Source organism: Patella vulgata, chromosome 2 (genome assembly GCF_932274485.2).
Source record: "Patella vulgata chromosome 2, xgPatVulg1.2, whole genome shotgun sequence".
NCBI classification, from domain to species: domain Eukaryota; kingdom Metazoa; phylum Mollusca; class Gastropoda; family Patellidae; genus Patella; species Patella vulgata.
This window is the reverse complement of record NC_065880.2, coordinates 21,415,871-21,438,941: the sequence shown is the minus strand read 5'-3', so window position 1 is coordinate 21,438,941 and position 23,071 is coordinate 21,415,871. Positions and strand designations below refer to the sequence as shown.

The window sequence follows — 23,071 nt, the reverse complement described above, 5'->3', positions numbered from 1 at the left end:
TTGGTGTATGGTTACATTATTCATCATCTGGCCATCTTATTCCTGATATTACTCATTGCCATGTCAATTCTAGCTCTGTTTGATTTAGATGTTTACCATAAATCATAATTATCATTGCCACGCTCTTCAGAGGAAGATGCCCTATTTGTGATTCTGGTCGAGTTGCCGTAGCCATTTAAGTACTCAACATTGCTACTTGAGAATAAGATTGCTAGGCCAAATCAGAAGGTTGTCCTGTCAGGGGAAAATTGATTACCAGGCAAATCAATGGTCCAGTAATGTAGCTAGTCTGATTTTGTGAGAAAATTGTTTTCTTGCTGGTAAATCAATAATTTCTTGTTATTGGCCAGTCTGAACAGTGACTTGCTGTTAGCTACAAAATACGTCTTTAGTTGCTGCTACAAAAACTTGATGTGCAGTAATGTCATTGTGAATCTGTTTTCCTGCAGATTGTCATAGATACCATTAGCCCTGTCTGTTCTCATTTCTAATCAACAGTTCTCCATTTAATCAATAAAACTGTAAAGTATTTAGCTTCTCTAGGCATTAACAAATAAGTATAAAAAAAGGTTCTGATAGATAATGCAGGAGAACTGCAGAACAAAACATAGACAATGCAAACAACACGTAAACACTGAATCTAGTGGCACATATACATGTACCATCCATCATACTTTAACATCTTTAATTCCAAATATGGAGAACATTGATAGTGAGGAATTTTGAAAAAGTTCATTAGAAATACCACTGCCTGTGAAAAATTCTCCTCTCTCACTTTACACAAGGAATTAAAAATGATAATCTAACAAATATAGGAAACTGAGTCAAAGTCTTTTCATTTAGAATCAATTTTTGTACTGTGGTTTATGAGATCAATTTTTGTCCTCAGAATGAATAATTCTGTACTGATATTAAAATAGTGTAACTTGTTTGGTATGTCAATTAGACGTCATTATACATTGATACATAGATTTTTATGGTTTCTTTTAGCATTAACACTCTTTAGTAAAATTTTAAAGGCATTCACTATAAAAATAGATTTTTCTGTACTTCGCATATTTTTTTCTTTGTGTGAGCTCAATAAAATCATTTACGATTTACGTCATTAAAGATAAAAAACGATCACGCCGAAGTAAATCCTCTTTTCTGTTTGTATAGTTTTTGAATTGTTTCAGAATAAAAAAGAAATATAAACGTCCTTTTTAATAGAGGTGAAATTGCTAACATTATTACCAGAAATTTTCATCTCTTCTCAATAAGTGATCATACAGCATAAAATCAATTAAATGCGAAGAAAACTCATCAACAGAAGAAAATTATCTTGTGTATAGTCATTTCATAAGGCTTTGATGTATTTAACTATGTTTATTATCCTAGGATCTACATCAAGTTCACACTTGTATGATTCAATGGTTCAGGCAATGTACCTCAATGAATACAGGTTAGTATGTCAAATTTCTTAGATAGTTTAACACAAATAAATTCAACAAGGCAGTCCGACAGTGAAGTCATTCCACATTGTCAAGAAGTATAATATGTACATTACATTAATAAGATTTTATTTGAGATAATATGGATTCAAGCTGAGCTAACAGAGATATTACATCTTGTAGAGTATAATAAAGTTTAAGATTTATATCACTTCTTATTCCACACAGAAAAACACATAGCCAAATACTTTGAATAACAGAATTCAATTTTTTTAAATATTTTTATCACAAAACCGTTAGACAATCAAATAAATGGTATAGTGTAAAAAATAATAACATAAATGATTTTTTATCTAGAAACGTTTATATTGGTCTATTCAACAGACATGGTTATATGTTTAAAGTGCAATATCAAAATCTGTCCACCAATTTATTCCGACAACTATATCTAACCCAAACCCTAACCTTTGTTCGCTGTGGGTATATTACTAGTTATGTCAGTGGAAAAGTTCTAATATCTAGCAAGGTGGAAGATTACAAATTTAAACATGTATGTGACCATGGTTCAAAAGTTTAGTACTCTCCTCACTAGTCTGGAAAGGTGCTAATAGAAAGAAATGATGAAACTTTCAAAATAACCAATTGAATTATATTTTAACCCTTTAACACCTGGTACATAGAAATATTGACTACCCCAGTTCCCTGAAAAAAACCTCACAAAAGTGATCTTTATAGCTTATTTGAAACTGCTAAAAACTACTGATTTCTGGATCATCTCAAACTGCCCAAGTCACAGAACTATTATACACTCCTTAAATGGTTCCCAGCTTTGAAGAGCTGTCCAGAGGAAACAGTAGGGTTAACCAGTCCAATGTCCAAGCTGTTAAGAAATGATTGTTGATTGCTGATGTCTTGATCTGTCATTGAGCCGACTGGCGTGGTTTCGAATCCCCGGTTGTACATGGCAAGGAGTAGGGTCGCCTGCCCAACCTCATGGTTTTCTCCGGGTCCTCCGGTTTCCTCCCACTGCTAAAGACCCCTACGCGCAAGCGAATTATGTAAATAAAATTAAACCATATGTTAGTCCCGAAATGACCTAGTTTGTGTCGAGTGGACGTTAAACCCCATTTCTCTCTCTCTCTCTCTCTCTCTCTCTCTCTCTCTCTCCTTATATGGAATGATATGTTTATCAGACAGAACTACAGTGGTATATTATTCCACCTGCCTTTTTTGTCTCCATCAACATTAAACTCCTCACCAATTCCATGTATGTAAACAAAATTCATCCATGAATAGAGGTATTTGTGGAAAAATCCCAAAAGTTTTTCTTGACCTTCAAGAACGTTGAACATCTTAATTGTTAACCTAGTGTCTGGTCAAGACCATTGTGATCTTGCGATACTTGTTTGATATTTATTCATATGGTATTAATTGTGTTCCTGGGTGAGAGGTTCACATTTTCTCTAAGACTTGTCTTTCACAAAATCAAACTTACAAACGAAAATTGAAATTTCTGAATGAGTATATGTTGTTCATGAATTCGTGGTGTGCTGTCTTAAAGATTATAGATATTGTTGTTATTATTATGTGTACAAAACATTAAAAATGTAAGTGATTTGAGTAAAATAATACATAATGTGGAGGTCTACTTCCTAACAGGAATCTGTTGTGTCTACTTACTGGAGAGCTAAATGCAGTTTTTATGCATATGTTGAGAGTGATTTGTTTTCATATCTAAAAGTCAATGTTATGTAAAAATAAAGTCACTCTAATACAAGTAGCTAAAAAATGATGTTTTACATTATGTCACGTTAAGATATGCCCAACAGGTCAAAGTGACTATCAAAAAATGAATGTGTAATGTATTTAAACCATAACTTCTTTTCAATGCATGCAGTACATTCAATATTAAATTTGTGGTGGTTTTGTTAGGAACGGGACTATCACATTATTGTTGTTTTGACAGAAGTTATTCATTATTTTGCTGGTTTGTTAGATTTACCATATTGCACACCTTACAAATAAAGTACAAGGGCCAGCTATTGATTAGAGTTAAGCGTGGGTCTATTATTGTATTAAGATAATTGAAAGCTATGACATCCCTTCTTCCATCTGTCACACGGAGGTGAAACAAGAGTCACAATGGAGACACACAAGGAGTAGCAGGTCAGAGGACGACACAATTCACCTTATAATTTCCACATCATCTTTTTATTGCTTTGTCTGAAATTTTAAAATAAGCGCGCAAAAACAGAATCCTCACACAAAGACTAGTCTGCTTTACCATTTAATCGGGCCAACTTCTTTGGTCTTTTTTCTCTTTCTTCGTGCTTGACTAGGTTCATTCAAGCAAGTGAAAAGTACAATATTAGTTTTTGTTAACAAGATTATTATTGGTTAAAGCAGTAAATAATAGTTTCAAGTACATCAGTCCATCTTTTGTCAAGTTTCTATTTTGTAAATCAAGATATTTAGCATTAAACATGTAAAGTCATGGCTTACACTCAATGAAAGATTTTGTAATTTAAAAAATTTTGTGGTGGAGCATTTTTTCAGAGTGCCAACCCGTTAAATATTTTTTGTCTTTAATATGCAATGAAAGTTTTGTGGTGGAGCATTTTTTTGGATTACCAACTCTTTACTTTTTTTTATCTTTAAGATTCTTTATAATGCATTAATATTTTGCAGGCATTCTTTTGGAAGTGCTCACTCTACTTCTTTAATCATAAAGTGTTTTTGTTATGCATTAATATTAGATAAATACCATAGGTTAATGACCAATTGATTTAGTATCTATATGTCAATGAACTACAGCCATTTATTATGTTGTTGGTCAGCTTAACTGACCTGTCCAGTCTGTTGATAAACTAATGAGATTAGATGAACCCCAGCGATAGTGATTTGATCTGCCTGTAGTTCTGTGTGAGTTAGTTGACTATTGATGAGCAGATCTGTTTCCAGGTGTAATGGACAATGGTTATTTTATGGTTGAATGGTACAGAATATCACAAAGCAAAATGGAGGGATGAGGTACACTCAGTTGTTAAGTGGTGACATTTTGAACTCCGACAGACAATCACAAGATGACAAAGATAAAGAGTTGACAATTATTTTATATACACATGTATGCTTCACTTTTTTATAACCTGTTAGACAGTGGGAAAACAATTTTCAGCGGAAATACACCACATTTTTTCGGGTTATTGTAATCTGATATGAAATACCCTGTACTTATTTCTACAAGATTTCTGAAATAAGATGTAGCCTTATTCTATTATGTTTATATGCACTGTAAATTTTGTTTCTTAGAATGGAAAATGTATAATTATTAATTATTGCAGTTGTTACATAAAATAATTTAAAAAGAGATATTAATACTATCATAATTTTAATTAATGTACAAATTAGAATATTAACTGATAGCATTCTTAGTTTATTGCAACTGCCTTATTAACTCCTATTGTAAATAAATTTTGATGTCATTACTTTGTCACTACTCAACAGCCTGGGTTTAATTGCCCAGAAGATTAATTATAAACTGTTTCAATGGCATTTAGTAATTGAACTAGAGTATACAGGTCACAATTCTATGGAATACAATTACTGCTTTTTACTGAGCGACGTTTCGACTAGGCTTCTCTAGTCATTATCAAGCTATGATAATTATGCTGTTAATTTTAGGCTCAGTTATCTCCCTTAGACTAGTGGTGGGCCACCCGTACAAACAAAGACAGCTTTTAACACTGTCTATTTTAAGTCTATAACTGGCCTTTATTCATGTTGAGTATACAAATCATTTATTTGATGAGTGTTTTCAATATGGCTGAGACTGTTGTATGGTGTATCAAATTGCCATCTGCTATTTAGTCTGAGGCCACTTCTTGTAAATTTGTTTAGTAGATCTTACTTGATAGCGTTGTCCTGCCCTGTCTTCCTGCTGAGACTATTAAACAAAGATTAAACTTTTTTACAAGTGAAGCAAATGGGGGAATTTTTTAGTTGATATATTACACACAACAGTCATACATGATGTATTTAAGTAGATTAAATTACAACGGGGCAGACTTGAAACATGTTTAATAACAAAATCAAAGAATGTGTATAATGGAGCGCTTGCATGTATGACTCTTTGTATTGTTATTGATTGTTTTAAACAGAATATGTAAACTCTATGAGCGTATGTAAATGAGGTGCAGCATTTGTTTAAATCATTAAATTTATCATTTGAATAAATCATTTCATATATTAAAACATCTGAATAAATCATTTTTGAAATATAATTCCAATAGAATTTGTATTATTTGAGTTAAGGTGTAGAAAATAAGCAGTTAAATTAATATCATAAAATATAGACTTATCAACAGGATTGTTAGATATTCTTTGTTATATTCTTGGCTGTGAAATGTTGCAGACGGCTAGAAGAGATTAGGGTGTATCAAATCAAGGCTGATGGTTAAACATGGATCCCTTTCAACAATTAACTCTAGTCACAGCTTTGATGCTTCAATTTATTTGTCTTAATTATTAGCAATCTGTAAAGCTCTGAATGAACAAGAGAAACATGGCGATGAAATATTTTTGTTTGTTAAGAAATTGATTCCAGAAAAAAGAATGGCTTATTTCCTTTCTTCCATTGCAGCTGGTTAAGTTGAATTAACAACATGGTATTAATTAATTATTCACATAATTATGACGATAAATTAGACAGCCATCTTTGAAGTTTGTCTTCATTTGAATTTTGAAGCTGAAGAACCTGGGGAAAACCAATGAGGTTAGGCAGGCGATGCAACTCCTTATCAAAACCACACTACTTGAATCAATGACAGACCGTATGATCTAAAGCACACAAGTTAGACAATTTAACCACCCAACCCCACAAATTGCGTTAAAGAACATGTTAAAAAATAAATAAATATCAGATAGGTTATTTAAAATATTTTCTTAGCAGATAATTTATTTTGGTACCTCGTATGAGTTGAAATTCATGGAAAATTGTTTGGCCAAGTTAATTTCAGTTTACTGCTTTCTAATTAAAACTGCAGTACACCTATGGTCTATGCGCTATATGCTAGGCTGAACATTAACTGGTGATACAATTATCCATTGAAAAGTGGAATTATACAGGTGAATGTGATGTAATTTATGAAGAAACTGTAATCATTGGCATAAAGTGACCAATGCTGTTTACAGTACAACTACATTATGAATGCTCTTGGTATGTGTATTTTACTGGACCATGGGGGTAGATCATCAGCTGATCAACCTCAGAGGATTTGTTCCATAAATGATTGTTCTACATGTATACTTCTAGGGCAGTAATCCTGACACTAGCAGATTTTGATCAATTTATCCAGTACAGTTATATGTTTACTTTTAAAATTACATCAATTTGACGTTTCTCACAATGATTCTTGACGGAGGATCAATCGATATGCCCATAGCATGGGGAATATGGAATGTAGCCATTATTATTGTAATGATTGTCTTATATTGTACAACTTAAACAACCTGTTAACTTTTCTTTAGTTTTGTAAGAGGAATCAAGATGAAAATTTAATGAATGTTCTTCTCAGGCTTCAGACTACCACAAAAATTCTCCAGAGAATGAGCTTTACTTTGTATCACTTCCTTAAGATGGCTCACAAAAGATATGTTTCAAACATTTCATCTAACATCTTCCTGATCCAGGATTTTCTCTCACTACTTTAAATCAGATTGAGTGGCACACTAATTATTATAGAACATTGATGAAATTAGCTGTGAGCTGGCCTGTGAAGATTTTTTGTTAGATACTTTGACTACTTATGGGCAAATAAAGGTGTGCTGTCATGGTTAAGTTATTAGGTCCTTGCCCTTGTTTGATTAAACAATTAAGCTTATTACTATGCCAAAGAAATATTTTGGTGTGCATACTTGTGTATTTGAATACCATATCTAATAGGTGTTTAATTCAATTAAATATATTATTTGCCCAAATATGATAAGCATTTTTTTTTTAAATGAATGTTTGTTAAATGGGTTTGTCTGCCTGTCCACACTCTTTTTGGAACATGATAACTCTGCTTCTGATTAAGTTACAAGATTCAAATTGGGTGTACATGTTTATTAGGTGAATGTCTTGACTGGGTTTGATGTTGAGCATCTTGGGGACGCCATAATTATGATTCTTACAGAGTGAGTGTGATGAACTTGGTATATAGTTTCATTACATCAATACCTTGACTTAGTTTGATCATGAGCATTTTCTACCTAGGTTTTAAGCAAAGTGAGTGGTCGATGATTTTGGACAAAAATAACTTTGGTAATAATTGACTGAGAGTGATGAAACTTGACTAAGTTCATTAATGAGCATTTTCTGCTTAGGCTATGTAGAGATACACAAATTGATTGATTGAAACTTTGGAACACAACACTCTGATTCTAACTGGCGCGGAATATTCAACATTTTGTAGATGGAATATTGTATTGACAGAGTTTGATGATGAATATTTTATGCTTAAGCTGAGCAGAGACAAAATATGTTATTGGTTAAGTGGAGTGATAAGTAATTTGAATGGTCGATGCTTATAAAAAGATAAATATTCAAGTAATTAATGAGTGTCATCTATTTATTTAGGATTAAGCCAAGGGAACATCAGAGCATCACCCTTGGCTTGTTTATGTTATATAGTATAGAGTTCATTATGAAACTTTTAAAATTGATACTGGTAAATATTTTATTTATTAGATCATAACAAACACCCAATACCACTTCTTATTCATTTGAGATGGTCACATAGCTTATAGGTCTTTTGTACTTTTGTATTTGCTGATTTTCTTGAAAAATAAATATTGAAAACATCAGTTAATTCAGTTTGTTGTTTTGGTCAGAATGACAAATAGTGTTTTTATATAAAATGAGTTTAATGTTGAACAGACTGGCACTGTGTTATAAATAGGTAGACAAATAGTATTATTATAACAAATAGTCAATGTAACAATAGAATTTTTAACATATATGTTAACTATTCATAATAACCTTGATAAATAACCTTTTTTACCAAATAATTTGTAAAGCGTTAATTTTATTCACTAAATGTTTTTCAAGTCATTTTTCTGAAATTTATGTTAATATTGTAAAGGATTAAGTGAAACAAGCCCAGATTTTCCACTTGGGTGGTGCCATGATATACTTGGCTTTGTTTGACATTTTTTTCTTATTCAGGAGACCGGGTGGTCCAAGTTAGACTTTTAGATATCACTCAAACTTCATTTTTCAACTCTCCTGTATGTATATTTGATGTCAGTTTTTCCTATGATTTAATGACCTGTATATATATAATGTTTCACAAATGTAATCGTAAACATTATAAATTTTTTAAAATGGGATATTTTTTGCACAATTACTGAATAATCTGTAAAAAATAAATAGATCTAGTTTATCCAAGATAGACTAGACTAATGCACTCACCCTGGTCAAATTACTTAATGTTGTTTTAATATTTTAAACTAGGTGTAGACATGCTGTATGTGTCAAATCTTTTTTGATCATTTTCATAACATTTTGAGGACATATTCTGAACATTTCAACAAAACATTTATCTTAAAAAAAAATCAATTTCACTCTAGAATTTGAAGAACAATATAATGCCAATCTGAACTTAATGACTTTTTTAAAAAGCAATTTTATATGTCTTAGAATTTTTTAAGATTTTCATGTGATTGACATATTAGAAATAAATAAAGCTAAAATAGAATGACAATAAACTCCTTATAAAACCCTAGCAACAACTATTATTTCTCAATAAATCCGTCATCAGTTGTTTAATTAGAACATTACAATACATTTTACAAGCAAGAGATTTTTTGATTATATTAAATGTGTTCCTGATGTTGGAAGATAAGAGCAAAGAAAATACAGTTAAGTAATTTAGGCGGTTACTTTAATACTTGAATATCGTGTAATGTTTATCTTTAAGCGATTTTGTATTGATAAGATTTGTAAAGCCATTGTATTTTATCAATTTTAATGTAAGATACATTAGCTCTGATTCTTCAAAAATATGTCCTTGTTCATGGTGTGTAAAAAGAATGCATACTTATAAGATATTTTGAGTGTGTTATGAAATGGTCTGATTCCAATAAGTCGATAATGCTTATACACTGACACGATTTGTTTATCTGTTTATTGTAAATGGTTGTTAGGCTACCAGATATTCTTAATAACTTTTATTGACTTCTTACACTTTATTTTATTATAGGCTCACTCGCCTTCTATGTTCAATCTTCCGATATTAATGCCCCTTCACAAATAAAAAACATTTGTTATTATTTGTCGTACACCTTGATTATATTCAGCCTGTATATCAAGGATAATACATTCTAGAACTAACACTTAATATACGGAAAATTATATGTATAGTATAAAAAGGCGGTAAAGGATAAGGCTTTGACATTTTTATTGTTATTGAGATATAATATTCAGAAGGCGAGATCTATTGACAGTTCCCAAAGGCATATTATGAAATTGGTTTCAGTCTGAATGAAATAAATCTGTAAGCTTATATCCTGATTGAATGTTCATCAAAATATGAAATTTGTTATCTGTTTTATTTTAGGAAAGCAATTTCTCTTAACAAACTCTAATAAAGAGGATGATATTACAGTCATAATAAAATGTCACTTTACTTTTTTTATGGGTGCAGATTTGTCAGCAGATTTATGTTTATGAAATTTGTCAACAGATTTACCTTTATCATATTTATTAGATTTATATTTGATTCTACATTTTTAACTTACATTTATTTTCGGTTGAATCATAAAATGAGACAAAAATAGATTTTCACTTTAAAACTATATAATGTTTGAAAAATTTAAAAACAATAAAAATCACATTTTGCCCTCGAGTTATAAATTTTATATAATGACCTGCATTTACTTTAAAAACGCCATATTATTGCATATTAAAAGTTATTTTAGTACTTATACTACTGTATTTAATTGTGCCCCGCTTTCCGAAGAATGCACGGCCTATTAAAATGGATCTGTCCATTTGTCTGTCCGTCACACTTTTTGGGACACAATAACTGCTTCAAATTGAGCTTGGTGTAGGTGTTTACTAGTTGAATGCCTTGACTGAGTTCGATAATGAGCTTTTTCTGCTTAGGCTAAGTAGAGACATGCAATTTGATTAGTTGATGCTTTGGGACACGCTAACTTTACTTCTAATTAAGTCAGAGTAATAAAACTTGGTGGCTAAGTTTGATAATGAGCATTTTTGGCTCATGTTAAGCAAAGTAATGGGTCAAGACTTTGGAGCTCAACAACTTTGATTCTAATTGAGTGAGAATGGTGAAACTTGGCATATATCATTACACACTACTTTGACTAAGTTTGATAATGCACATTTCCTATAGTATCTTAACTAAGTTCAATAATGATATTTTAGGACATGATAACTTTGATTCCAACTGAGCAAGAGCGGTGATACTTGGTGTATAGTTTCATTACATCAAACTCTGAGTATAGTTTCAGTACATCAATACCGTAACTAAGTTCACTGATGAGTAATTTGATTGGTCAAGACTTTGGAGCTCAACAACTTTATTCTAATTGAGTGAGAACGGTGAAACTTGGTGCATATCATTACATCAATACCTTGACTAAGTTTGAATACCTTGATGAGCAATTTAATTCTGATTACATCAATACCTTGACTAAGTTCGATAATGCACATTTCCTTGTAAAAAGATGAATATGCAATTAAAAAATGAGAGTCATCTAATTCATTTTTCGATTTGGCACTGTTGGCTTGTTTATTATGTAATATTTTAAAAAATAATCGCAAAAATCACAGTTTAGCCACAAGCAATATTTGTACTAGCTGTGTGTTTTAACGTTTTATAGTATTAATAGAAACACGACTGTGTTTTTAACTTATTTTATTTTTTAATGTGTTAGAAATATTTCATGTTGTTTAAGTATATAATGTATATAATTGACTTGAAGTTAATGTAACACTAAACTTTATCTAACCACATGCCTCTACAGAACACAAATTGGCAAATATGAAGCCAGCCGAATGCCTATAATTCCAATCTGCCTGTGGCCTTCTTACCTCAACTGCTTTCAAACTGTTTATTCAGATGTTTCTCTAAAGGTATTGAAATCAGAACATTGGCCAAACATTGGACACATTTTTATCACAGTTTTTGGTTTTATTTCAAAAAATTGAACCATTGCTAAGGGATATTTATTCTTGAATGCTTAAGATATCTATGACGCAAATAATCTGATTACATTGAAACTGATACCTGCAGGATAAAGACCAATATTGTTTTCACTTAATAACATTTAATGCAAGAAAATATACATTTCCAATCTACACAGTATGCAAAAAACTGTTTGATAACTCAGTCAGAGACACATATTTAGTAGTGCTATTGGGATTGGGCCAAATGTCATGACCACTAGACCACCAAAGATCTTAACTTTGAATATTGGAGATGGATAACAAGAACTAAGCACCAGTTCTTTATCTCACATAAAAATACATGGGATCAAATAAAAACACTTCTTTTAGTTAATATAGATTTTTATTTTAAAGGGGCAGAAGGCGATATTATCCGATCAGTTTTATTTGGTGACAGTCTCTTGTACTCAGTTCATTTCATACCTGTCAAATCACAACAATTTGTGAAAACTTGAGCTCTCAAGATATTGCTATCCAAAAATAAGGTGACTGACATAAAAGGTAAACCTCCCATGATTGTAATCACTTTTCCAGATGCAATAACAAATTACTAAAACTTATCTAAAACCTACACAATAACTATGAAAAGGTCTACCTTACTCAAGCTTTTCATTTCTATCATTTTCTAAATGTAAGAAAATGAATGCTACAAAATTATGGCCTCCTTAGTATCTGGATAACTATATCTATTAGCTTGCAATAAAGTGATTATTGTCTTTACATATAAACAATAGATCAAAATTATTCAGGGATGTTTTGTAAGACATGAAACTCAATTTCAATTCATTTCCCAAATTCTCAATATTTTAACATTTAGATTGCATACTTAAACTAGGGCAATTGAAATAGCGTTCCCAATATGCCAAAATATATTAAGTGGCTGGTTGGCAATTGAAGATTTTCGGACTAATTGAATATCTAAACATACATTATGCAAGAGCTGAATCTGCCTATTGCAGGTCTTTGTTTAGGCCTGAAATGTTTTTTAAATTATTAATTAGACTTTAATTAAGTGATCCAGGCCATAATCGACTCTTGATGGCATCAGATTTCTATGATATTAAATAAATTAGAATGGTTCAGCCATATTTTGATTTAATTTCAAAATGGAGGAGCGAGACTTGGCTTCGAACAACCAGTACTGTGGTTGAAATTATTGCACATGTCTTGTCAAATCTTCAAATGCTAATGTCTTTGCTCGCAATAGAGTTACTAGAATGAAATTTTAAAAGTTTTCATTTAACATTATCTATTTTCGAACTATTATAGCTAGAATTGCTAGCTCTTTATCTAAATCTTACATAATGTATCTTTAATGACTTATTGAATATTTACCAAATGATAATTCTGACAATCTATGCTGTTAAATCTAGGACAACTCCTTTAAGTTGACATCTAAAAATACTGTTTAAACAGCATTTACTAATTGAACACATTAAATTAAGCACAAGAGTTTCATGGAAAACAATTATCTTGTTTTTAATCAGAGCTACGTTTCTACAATGATTCTATTAAAAATACAGTAATTGTTTTCCATAGAACTCTTTTGTGTTTAATTCAGAGCCATCATCTGCTGGACACTATTGGTTTACACGCTCTCATTCTGTCAATATTCATATATTCCTAAATGTGATGTATTTTTACAAGTTAACCCATCATATTATTGTTCCTAATACCATCATTTTACATATGTCAAAAGAAACCTCTCTGTTTTAGAAATATTCTAATTCAGTATGATTTTGACGTTTTGAGATTTTCTAAGAACATGGAGTTACAGGTCCAGCGACTAGGCATGGTACTCATTTTACTTGTGACTATTTCTACTTCTTTTCATTTTTATTTGTATTTGTTTATAGTGTTGCAAGAAGATATTCAAATGTTTTTAATGTAAGGTTATTTAAAGTATGAGAAGGCAAGTTTTTTTTTTAGTGGGCTGATAATCAGGTTATTGATCGAGTATTGCATGTGTCTATTTAAACAGTAATCAAGTTATGCAACTATCTGTTTTACTACTCAATTCTAGCCCTAATCTAATCCATCAAATAACAAGTGTAAAATATATTCTACAAGACATTCCTGTGTTACGCGAGTCATCAGGAATTTGACTAGGTGAAGGGTTGACATTAGATGTTTATATGAACAATACAATCAGTCTATTGTCAGGTAAACAAGGTAAACATAAGATATTAGGTGACAGAAAGAATATAACTCTCTCTCTCTGATTAGACACTCAGTTTTACAACGCAAACATATTTACGCTTTATGCAGGTTGAGCTTTTCCTTTCATTACGTGACTCAATACCAAAGTAATTTGCCCTCCCCAGGAGAGACAGTATGACATTTTCATGAAAACAGATTATATTTTATTGGAATTGTTTAGGTCTGTTTTTCGCCACTGGGATTTCATCTAGCTTATATTCAAAGACGATGAGAGTCTAGAAAATAAATTAGATTTGGTCTTAATGGAGTTATTATACAAAACTTATATGTGTTACAAGCGGCACATTGCTTTCAGCTAAAGTAATTATAGTTCCTTTACCATATTGCTACTTTTTTGTTTAGTTTTTGTCGGCTTTCAATTAAATGTGTGAAAAATGAGTTTGGTTTCTTACTATATGATTCTTGCCATTATATTGTGATGATTGATGACAATGGCTATTTATTTATGTCTTTATGGTTTGTGGTATTTCACATATTTATGAGGTTTTGTTTTTTGCCAGTGTTTTATTTTTCTGTATAATTATGTAAATGAAAGAATATGTACATTAATATATATGCTTCTCAAGATTTTCCAGCATGGTCTCCCCTTGTAGTTGTGCAGATTGAGAGCCTGGCAAGGAACTGTGTCTAGTTATTTGGATGGTACGAAAAAATGAGGACCTTTGTACATGACAGCTTGCACATGAAAAAAAACCACATGACAGTTGGAATTCAAAATAAGAGGAAACCATAGCCCCGCTGTCTGGGTAACATATTCCTGGTAGCACACTGTATGGCGTATGTCAGTCTTCGTTAGTCCATTTAGTTCAGAATCAGAACAGTAGAATGTTAAACCCCATTTCACTTCATTTCTTTTCATTTCATGAATATATTTAAAGATAGGTTATAGGTAAAAATATAAATAGTATTGTTATGTGATAAAGATGAAAGCTTATAGATTATGTATTAATAATAATGAAATGAATATGAGTGATGGAAACCTCATCTATTGAATAGCTGTGCTATTAGCTAGATTAATTAAACACTGATATAGCAATACTGTCCTAATCAATAATGGTCTACCGAGGAAACTCCTTTCATCAAACTTTTCATCAATGTTTATTTGATATGTTAATTAGCACACAATACAAGAAGAAATGTGTGTTTGCTTCAACAAAGACTACAAATATTCATTGATTTAGCTAAATATATCAACATTAATAATATAGATCTATATACCCATAAATGTACTTGGCTAAAAGAAAGCATTTTCGGAAGTATAAAGCCTTCTATTATTATCTTAAAATGTACCATTATTATAGAAGTTGTAAGAAAGAATAATTTGCAATTATTAGTGTTATATAAATACATTAATCAATGGTTTAACATAGAAGACTACTTGTTTTAATTGATCATAATTTTTGTTATTATAAAATTACTTTTAATCAAGATAAATCTTATTCATCAGCATTCTTTCTTTTTAATTTATTTAGGTCCAAATATTTGCTTTGCAGACATATGTATCTGTTTTTATTTTTTTTTAAATTATTTATTATGAAATAGCAATAAAATTATTACTTAATTGTCTTTTAAAATGGATTAACCAAATTCCAATTTTTCTTGGCTGGAGAGCTGCATATTAAGAAGCTAGTATCAAATTGATGCATGAGTAGTGCACAAAAAAGGTCTGAATTAATTTGCACGCTTGAGATTTTGCCAGTATGCTAAAAGATGCAAGAGTTACGCTCCTCTCCAAATTCCTTCAGGGCAAGGTCATTTCCATTCTTGACCATTTAGTACTAAATTGATTGATTATTCACTCTTTTGTCAGCAAAAATAACAACTGTCAGCAGATCCCCAAAGATGTCCATTTACACTTGATATATATCAATGTACATCAACGAGATAAATAATCACAGTATAGGCAACTGCACTAATGTATCAACGGAAAGTAACAGCATCACTGGCAACCTACATTTCTATCATTTGATTGTATAATTCTGTATTTAGTATTACTGGTACTTGTTATTGCTGATTTTGAATTTATTTACATAATCAGTTACAGTTTATTTAACTATACGATCTACGTGAACACTTTTTTTTATTTTAAGGGAATAAAAAAAATGAATCTTTGTATATTAAAGATATATGTACAGAGTATCTCTCAGTGCTCATGTATAAATATTTAAGAGTTTGTGTAATTATTTTAGGTTGTATTATTAAACATGGCTATACAGTATACCTTCCATTTAAAGCCGCGGAATAAAAAATCAATAAAGACTCTGAAAGTCTCTTCATGTATAATACCAGTATAGCCAATAATATGATAATCAAGTCTTTAATATGTTTACTATTGAAGGAGATTATTTTTACAATTTCACATCTAAGAGGAACTTTAGCTCCCCCCACTCCACTCCCAACACCCATGACCATACACCTTTATATATTTTTGTGCTATTTGTTGACCTAAAAAGTAAAAAAAGAACATCTTTTCTACAAAAACATATTATTTATTTATTTGTGTTATATAGACTCAGATGGGGGGTTGGAAGGCTGAATGGTTAGCGTGCGCGCGCTGTATCATAAAGTCTGTCATTGAGTCGACTGGCGGGGTTTTGAATCCCCGGTTGTACGTGACAAGGAGTAGGGTCGCCTGTCCAACCTCGTGGGTTTTCTCCGGGTCCTCCGGTTTCCTCCCTCTGCTAAAGCCCCTATGCGCAAGCGAATTAGTGAAATAAAATTAAACCATATGTTAGTCCAGAAATGACCTAGTTTGTGTCGAGTGGACGTTAAACCCCATTTCTATCTCTCTCTATAGACTCAGATTTTGCATCCAGATGGTTATTACGAAATGAGCCTCAAATCCTTCATCCGTTTTGTTCATCCTGGGCAAAAATGATGTGATCCATATACATTCAGGGATAACCTGTAAATGTCATCAATGGCCAACAACATTTGCTTTTTTATTTAAAATTCTGATCAGTTGTTGGGGTGGCATTTGAGAGAATTGGATCCAAATCAAGTAGGGCAACCATTGGTAACAGGGAATATCAATAAAGGGAGTGGATACTGGTACTTTTATTAATCTGAGAAATATTATTGTCTTTAAAGATATTTCTGAGCAATAATATGTCATTACCAGGGCTCATTGTAAGATATACACAATTTTCATAAATGATTGCTTCAGGCATAAAAAAGTTAAAAGATGAAAAGACTACTTTGTTTGTCATTAAGGTTTTAGTTGAGAAACTGACAAGTATAGATCTTGTTCTCTATAATAGAACAGTATAAATAAAAGAGCAGGATCTGCCCATGAAGATATAGAATGGAAATTTACAATGTATAGCAGACTTCCTTATCAATTTATGCCCAAGGATATTATTTTAAAACACAACTAATTTTCTATACATGGATTGTTCCAATGGTAAGCATGTTTTTTCTCGAGCTAATATAATATAAACTTGATCATATAGTGTTATTTTAAAAGCATTTGGATTTTTATACAGACTGTATTCATCATTTTAAGATTCTGGAATTTTAATGACAGAATTACTATTGAGGCTTTAATCACCTAGTTTGAGGCAATTATATACAATTTTACTTTACAGGGTTTTTTTTTATCATTTTTCTTTGGTGTAGTTTAAAAAATCTGCAACAAGAGTTTGGTTCTGGTCTATTGTATTATTTTATGACCCCACAATCCCAAAGATCAGGGGTTTGATTCCGGAGTTGTTGACCAAGGTGGAGGAATGAAAGGCCTGACAAGGACAATGTCTAGTTGTTTGGATGGGATGTAAAACAGATGCCCTGTGCACATGTTGGCGTGAACGCAAAAGTACCCCAGACAGTTGAAATTCGAAATAAGAGTAGGCTGTAGCACCACTGTCCGGGCAAAATTTCCCTCATAGCATCCTGCATAGCATATGTCTGTTTTTATTAGCCCAGTTGGTGTAGAAACGTTAAACCCCATTTCATTCTATTGACTCATGATATACCTTAATATTTTGATCAAAATTCCCAGAACAATTCAGAGAATTGTTTCCAAACATGGGGTCTGTGAAAAAAGATAGCCAAGTAAAATTCAACATAAAATTGTTGGTATTCAGACATTCAATTTTTCATTAATAGGAATGGCAATAATCTTGCTATGAGTTGCTTGACATTCGAAAACAAAATTGGCATCATAATATATGAAATTATCAAAATACACATTGTTTTATTCATATTTGTTTCATAATTTAATTTTTCTCATGAAGATGTACCATTTTGGACTTTATCAAAGATTTATGTAAAAATAGGTGGCATGTGCCCAAGTCCCAAGGCCTAGTGCCCTTATATGGGAAAGTCAGATGTGGGGGTCCCCAAAGATTTGTAAAATATCCAAAATGTTGGGCAACACTGGGTTAAACAGTTGATGGTTCATAACATTTTTAAGTTGAATAGAAATCCTTCATTGTTTCGTCTCTTCATAGTCCTAGTTATAAAACTAAACTATTATTGTTACAATAATTGTAATTGAGATTTATAAGAGCTACGAGTATATTATACATATCTATTTCATGTATGTGTATTGTATGAAAAAAAACAAGTCCATATGTTTAGACAAAAAGACACATGCGGTTAAATGTGTGTACATTTTACATGTATCTGTTGTGTAACTCAAGAAGGTATTCTCAAACTGAAAAATATCTGCTTCCTTTCTTAGCAGACGTATTGTTATGATTTTGATTTATGTAGAAATAATGACACTATCATTTAGTGTATATTGTATATGTGGAGAGGAAATACGTATTGCAGCTAGGAAACGAATAAAAACTTTGGAACAATAGAGGTGAAGGGAATAACTACAATAGGAAAAGACTACTTGAATTATTCGTCTACCTACATGTTCCACCTCCTTTAAACAGATGTTCTAGTGTTTTATTTAACCCTTTACACAGTCAGCACACTGCTCTGAGCAGGTATTTATGTTAGCAATAAGATGTTGTAGCTATTATTTGTAGAAAGGTATGTTTAACATGATCAAGTAGTTAGGGAGTTGTCGATTAAGTACCAACTCCCCTCAACATATGCAGACTCTCATATGTTCTTCTAGAAGGCCAAGCATCAAAAATATCTGGTGTTAACACCAAATAATCCTTTATTATTCTCTTTATATGTCATTCATATACTTTTGCCCATTTGCCATCCTCTGTATTTTGTTAAAGTTACTAGAATTTTTTAATGACATGAATCAAATCTGCAGGCATTCTCTACCTTGTGGACTTTTGACACATATATTTGACACAATCACACAACACAATACATATTTACAACCTTAACACAATTTTTTTCCAGGTCATGTTCATTATATAACCTGTTAAGACAATAGTTCAAGTTATCATGATCAGTTACCAGCACTTCTGTTTAGGTATTTGGGAGGGGGGTGGGGGGGTTAACATGGTTAATGTGGCAACTTGAATATTGGTGTCGAAAAATTGGGTTTTCATTCCATTTACTTAAATGCACAAAGCAAGCCATGTTATAGTGATGCACCACAATTACAGTGGTTATTTCTATTATAGACTTTCATTGGCTAGAACGCTATGCTGACCAACTAATCAGTTGTTTTAACAAAGATATTTTAAGATGCTGAAGGAGCCTTTTACATTCACATCAATTGATGACTTCCTGATTGTCTCTTATTAATTGTATTAAGACTGATTGTTAGTGTCCGATTGATGATCGCATCAGTTTGAAATTTTGATATTTTGTCTTCATTGGGGATAAACAAAAAAAACCATAATAATTTCCATTCATTTTCTCAAGGAAAGGCGCTAGTTTGTGTGTGGGCCACTAAAAAGGCAAACTTCAAACAATTCTCAATTACTGTTAGGTGGGATTATATGTTGTGTTACCTGGCAGCTCATATTTAACAAATCTGTTATTTGTTTTAAGTTGATCACAATTTATTATGTTACGCCTCCTGGATTGAACAAACATACTTTATACAAAAAATATTCAACTAAACACACTTAGGCTCTTTTTACTTGAAGAAAATAAAATATGTAGAGAAGGATTTCGTAGCCAGTTAACATGAATTATGATTTGTTTAAAAAAAATGTATGCATAATACTTGATGGCACATTTGTTGAAATGAAAGTCAAGTATCCATAAATAACCTGATTCCCTTGTTGTAACACATCGTTAAGCTGTAGATTATTATACCAAACAATTTAGAGGTCCATTTGATCCCGCCAAGATAAATATTTTCTGTTTTGGCCTATTGAAAGCACAAGACAAGGTGTTGAGGGCTCAGCCTTTCTGTTTGCCAGTGCTAACAGCTGAAATAAACCAAGGAGTATAGGAAAGATAAAGAACATCTTAAAATATGTTGATATGTTAATATTTGTAACATCTTGATAGTCTATATATTATATTGCCCGCAGAGAGCTTCCATATTTTACACAAGTTTTTGAAAAATATACAAAACATTCATAAATCACCACAGTTTGTAAACTGAAACCTTGCTACTTTTAAATTTTATATAAAGAATTTGAAATTTGTTGTGTATTTTGACAGTATTTTAGCTATGCATATAGAAATTAAGATAGATTAAACAAGGGGTATAGGCATATGTTTTATAAATCTTGTTTAAATATAATATACAGAAAGTAATTAATAGGTTTAGAGCAATATGTTTTCTACATCAAAGAGTAGAAATAAAAAAAAATGACATCTTTATTTCATAAGGCTAGGAAATTCAGTTAAGGATCTGTTTTAAATATTTCACTTGCAATAACGTATCTTAAAGAAAGAATAAAACCAGCCAATAACGGAACATTGGGAAAAAACATTTACTCCTCTAGCTGTGGTACATTATTTTGATTTGAAAATGGAATTGAGGTTTTAACGTCCTATTTTCTGCATCAAGTGGGCTAATGAAAATGAGAATATACCTTAATGCAGTATGCTATCAAGCAAATTTTGCCAGGACCGCAGTGTTTTCGCCTACTCTTCGTGAAATTTCAACGCCCAAGGGTTTGTTTATGTACACACCAAGGAGTGCACAGGAACTCATTTGTTATTCCATCCAAACGACTGAATATTGTTATTTGCCAGGTTTTACGTTCCACGCCACTGACAAAGAGAAACAAACCACTTTGAAAAGTCCAAATGAACTTTCTCTGCCCTCATCACAAGCAAATCAGGGCTCCCCTGGTTAGTCATCCAGATTCTTACTCACTTATCCACTGTGGCTCCTTTTTTTGTTTTAGATTTTCAGACGAGGCTAATAGCATCTTATTGTATCACTACATTTTCGTGTTTGATATACCAGTACATACATGTACTTAAATCCATTACTATTCCATAGTGTTTCTTTTTAATCTGGGTGGAGAGAGGGGGAATGGTCAAATGGTTAGCGTGTGCACGTTGTATCATAAGGTGTCAACTGCCATGGTTTCAATTTTCTGGTTGTACATGACAAGGAGTAGGGTTGCCTGTCCGACCTCATGGGGTTTCTCCGGGTCCTCCTGTTTCCGACAACTGCTAAAGACTTGCGTGCAAGCGAATTATTGAAATAAAATTTAACCATATGTTAGTCCTGAAATGACCTGGTTTTTGTTGAGTGGACGTTAAACCCCATTTCTCTCTGTCTATTTTAATCTGGGACTGCTCCTTTAACCAGCCTATCTATGTAAGTGTTAAATATAAAATGGCATTTATTTAAAGAAAATAAAAACAATCATAATGGTCAAAAGTGCAGCAGACACACCACACAAACAGACGGCTTGTATAAATGTTGAAATCTTTGCCAATAAAAGATATGGAGGTGATGTAAGAAGTCATTGTTGAAGGTGAGGAAAGAGTTTATATGATGAAGACTGTCAGCTGACCTAAACGAGATGTTAAGACAATAAACTACATCTCTACCTAGTTAGATAGATGATAACATATCTATATAATTGGCCTGTATTTATTTCTAGCCATCAGGTAGCTCTCTAATACTAACAATAATGCATACCAAACTTACAACTATTTCTTTGACTATAGGTATCATTGCCAATAGATTTAATAATGATCCAATTTATTTGTGGAAGCAAGCCATGTTTTAAATTATAAGGAAACTTATTTTAGCAAAAGTATTTTTTTCCCTACTCACATTAATTGCGAGATATTTGTCCTTGAAAATCCTTGTACTTAATAAGAAAAAGTGTTTATAGTCATTTTGATGTATGGATTAAAGTGGGAGGAAGGGACGTTGTGAAAATATGCCTCTAGACAAGATAATAGAATTGAGATCAAATCAGCAGTGTTTCCTCTGTCACTTATTCAAATTGCAATTGTCAAGAGAGATTTACAGGTACAAAATACTAAGTACCATTTTCCTCGTTATCCCCCAGACACTACTAGTGGGAACCAGGCTTGAAAATTTCTGAGATGCTCATGTGCCATTCAGATGCTTTAGTTAAAATTTTAATAAACAACCTGGAGATTGTTAAACTTTTTGAACTTTGTCATTCGAACGCAAAGGTGGAGGGCAAATAACCAGTTTAAAACCCCAAGCTCCTTATATTACCTGTCTTGGAGAAGGCTTTATATTGGCTGGCCTTATATACAGATCTGCTTTTAAAACACATTTCATTACTTTTTGTGGAAATTTGCGTTTTCAAGTAGAATATACACCACATGGAGTGGATCGTCACTGTCATAACAGTTAAAGCTGATTTGATTTATAATCTATGTATGTGAGTGCTACACTCTCCTGGCTTATAAACAGCAGAGTTTTTAAACTAGCTTACTGACATCTGAACGGCATTATAGTCAGAGTCTAGTGTCGTAACCCATTTGAGTAGATAAATCTAATGTAATCAATCGAAGACAGGGGCGGATACAGGAATTTTGAAAAGAGGTTAAGCATAAATAAGGATATGAGAACCCTAAAATAAGGATAAATAAATGTAGAATTTAATTGACAAATAAATTGATGACAATCATATCGGGGATCGCATCCCCACCACCCCCTTATTTGCCCCTGGAAGACGTCATAATATATAAACAAAAAGATAAGATAATTATTCTATAAAAAAAAAAACCTTGACATTTTCCACAACTTGATATTTTAATTTAATTATACTTATGTCAAGGGATAGTAAGAATTTGTCATCAAACTCCTTGGTAGTCATTTAGTGTTGAACAAAGTAACAGTCATCTAGCATATAAATAACAC

General features: G+C 31.9%; 1 protein-coding gene across 3 annotated transcripts in view; it reads left to right on the top strand.

Annotated features, from left to right (window-relative positions):
- The window catches only part of LOC126812303 (zinc finger MIZ domain-containing protein 1), a 184,840-nt gene that overhangs the window by 32,007 nt on the left and 129,762 nt on the right, over nucleotides 1-23,071 (top strand). Inside the window, exon 3 of one of the 3 annotated variants that reach the window (XM_056099068.1) lies at nucleotides 1,378-1,441. The exons of the other annotated variants lie outside the window; for them this stretch is intronic. The gene's annotated coding sequence lies outside the window, so the exon portion shown is untranslated. The remainder of the gene's footprint in view (nucleotides 1-1,377; nucleotides 1,442-23,071) is intronic. 3 annotated transcript variants of the gene reach the window in all.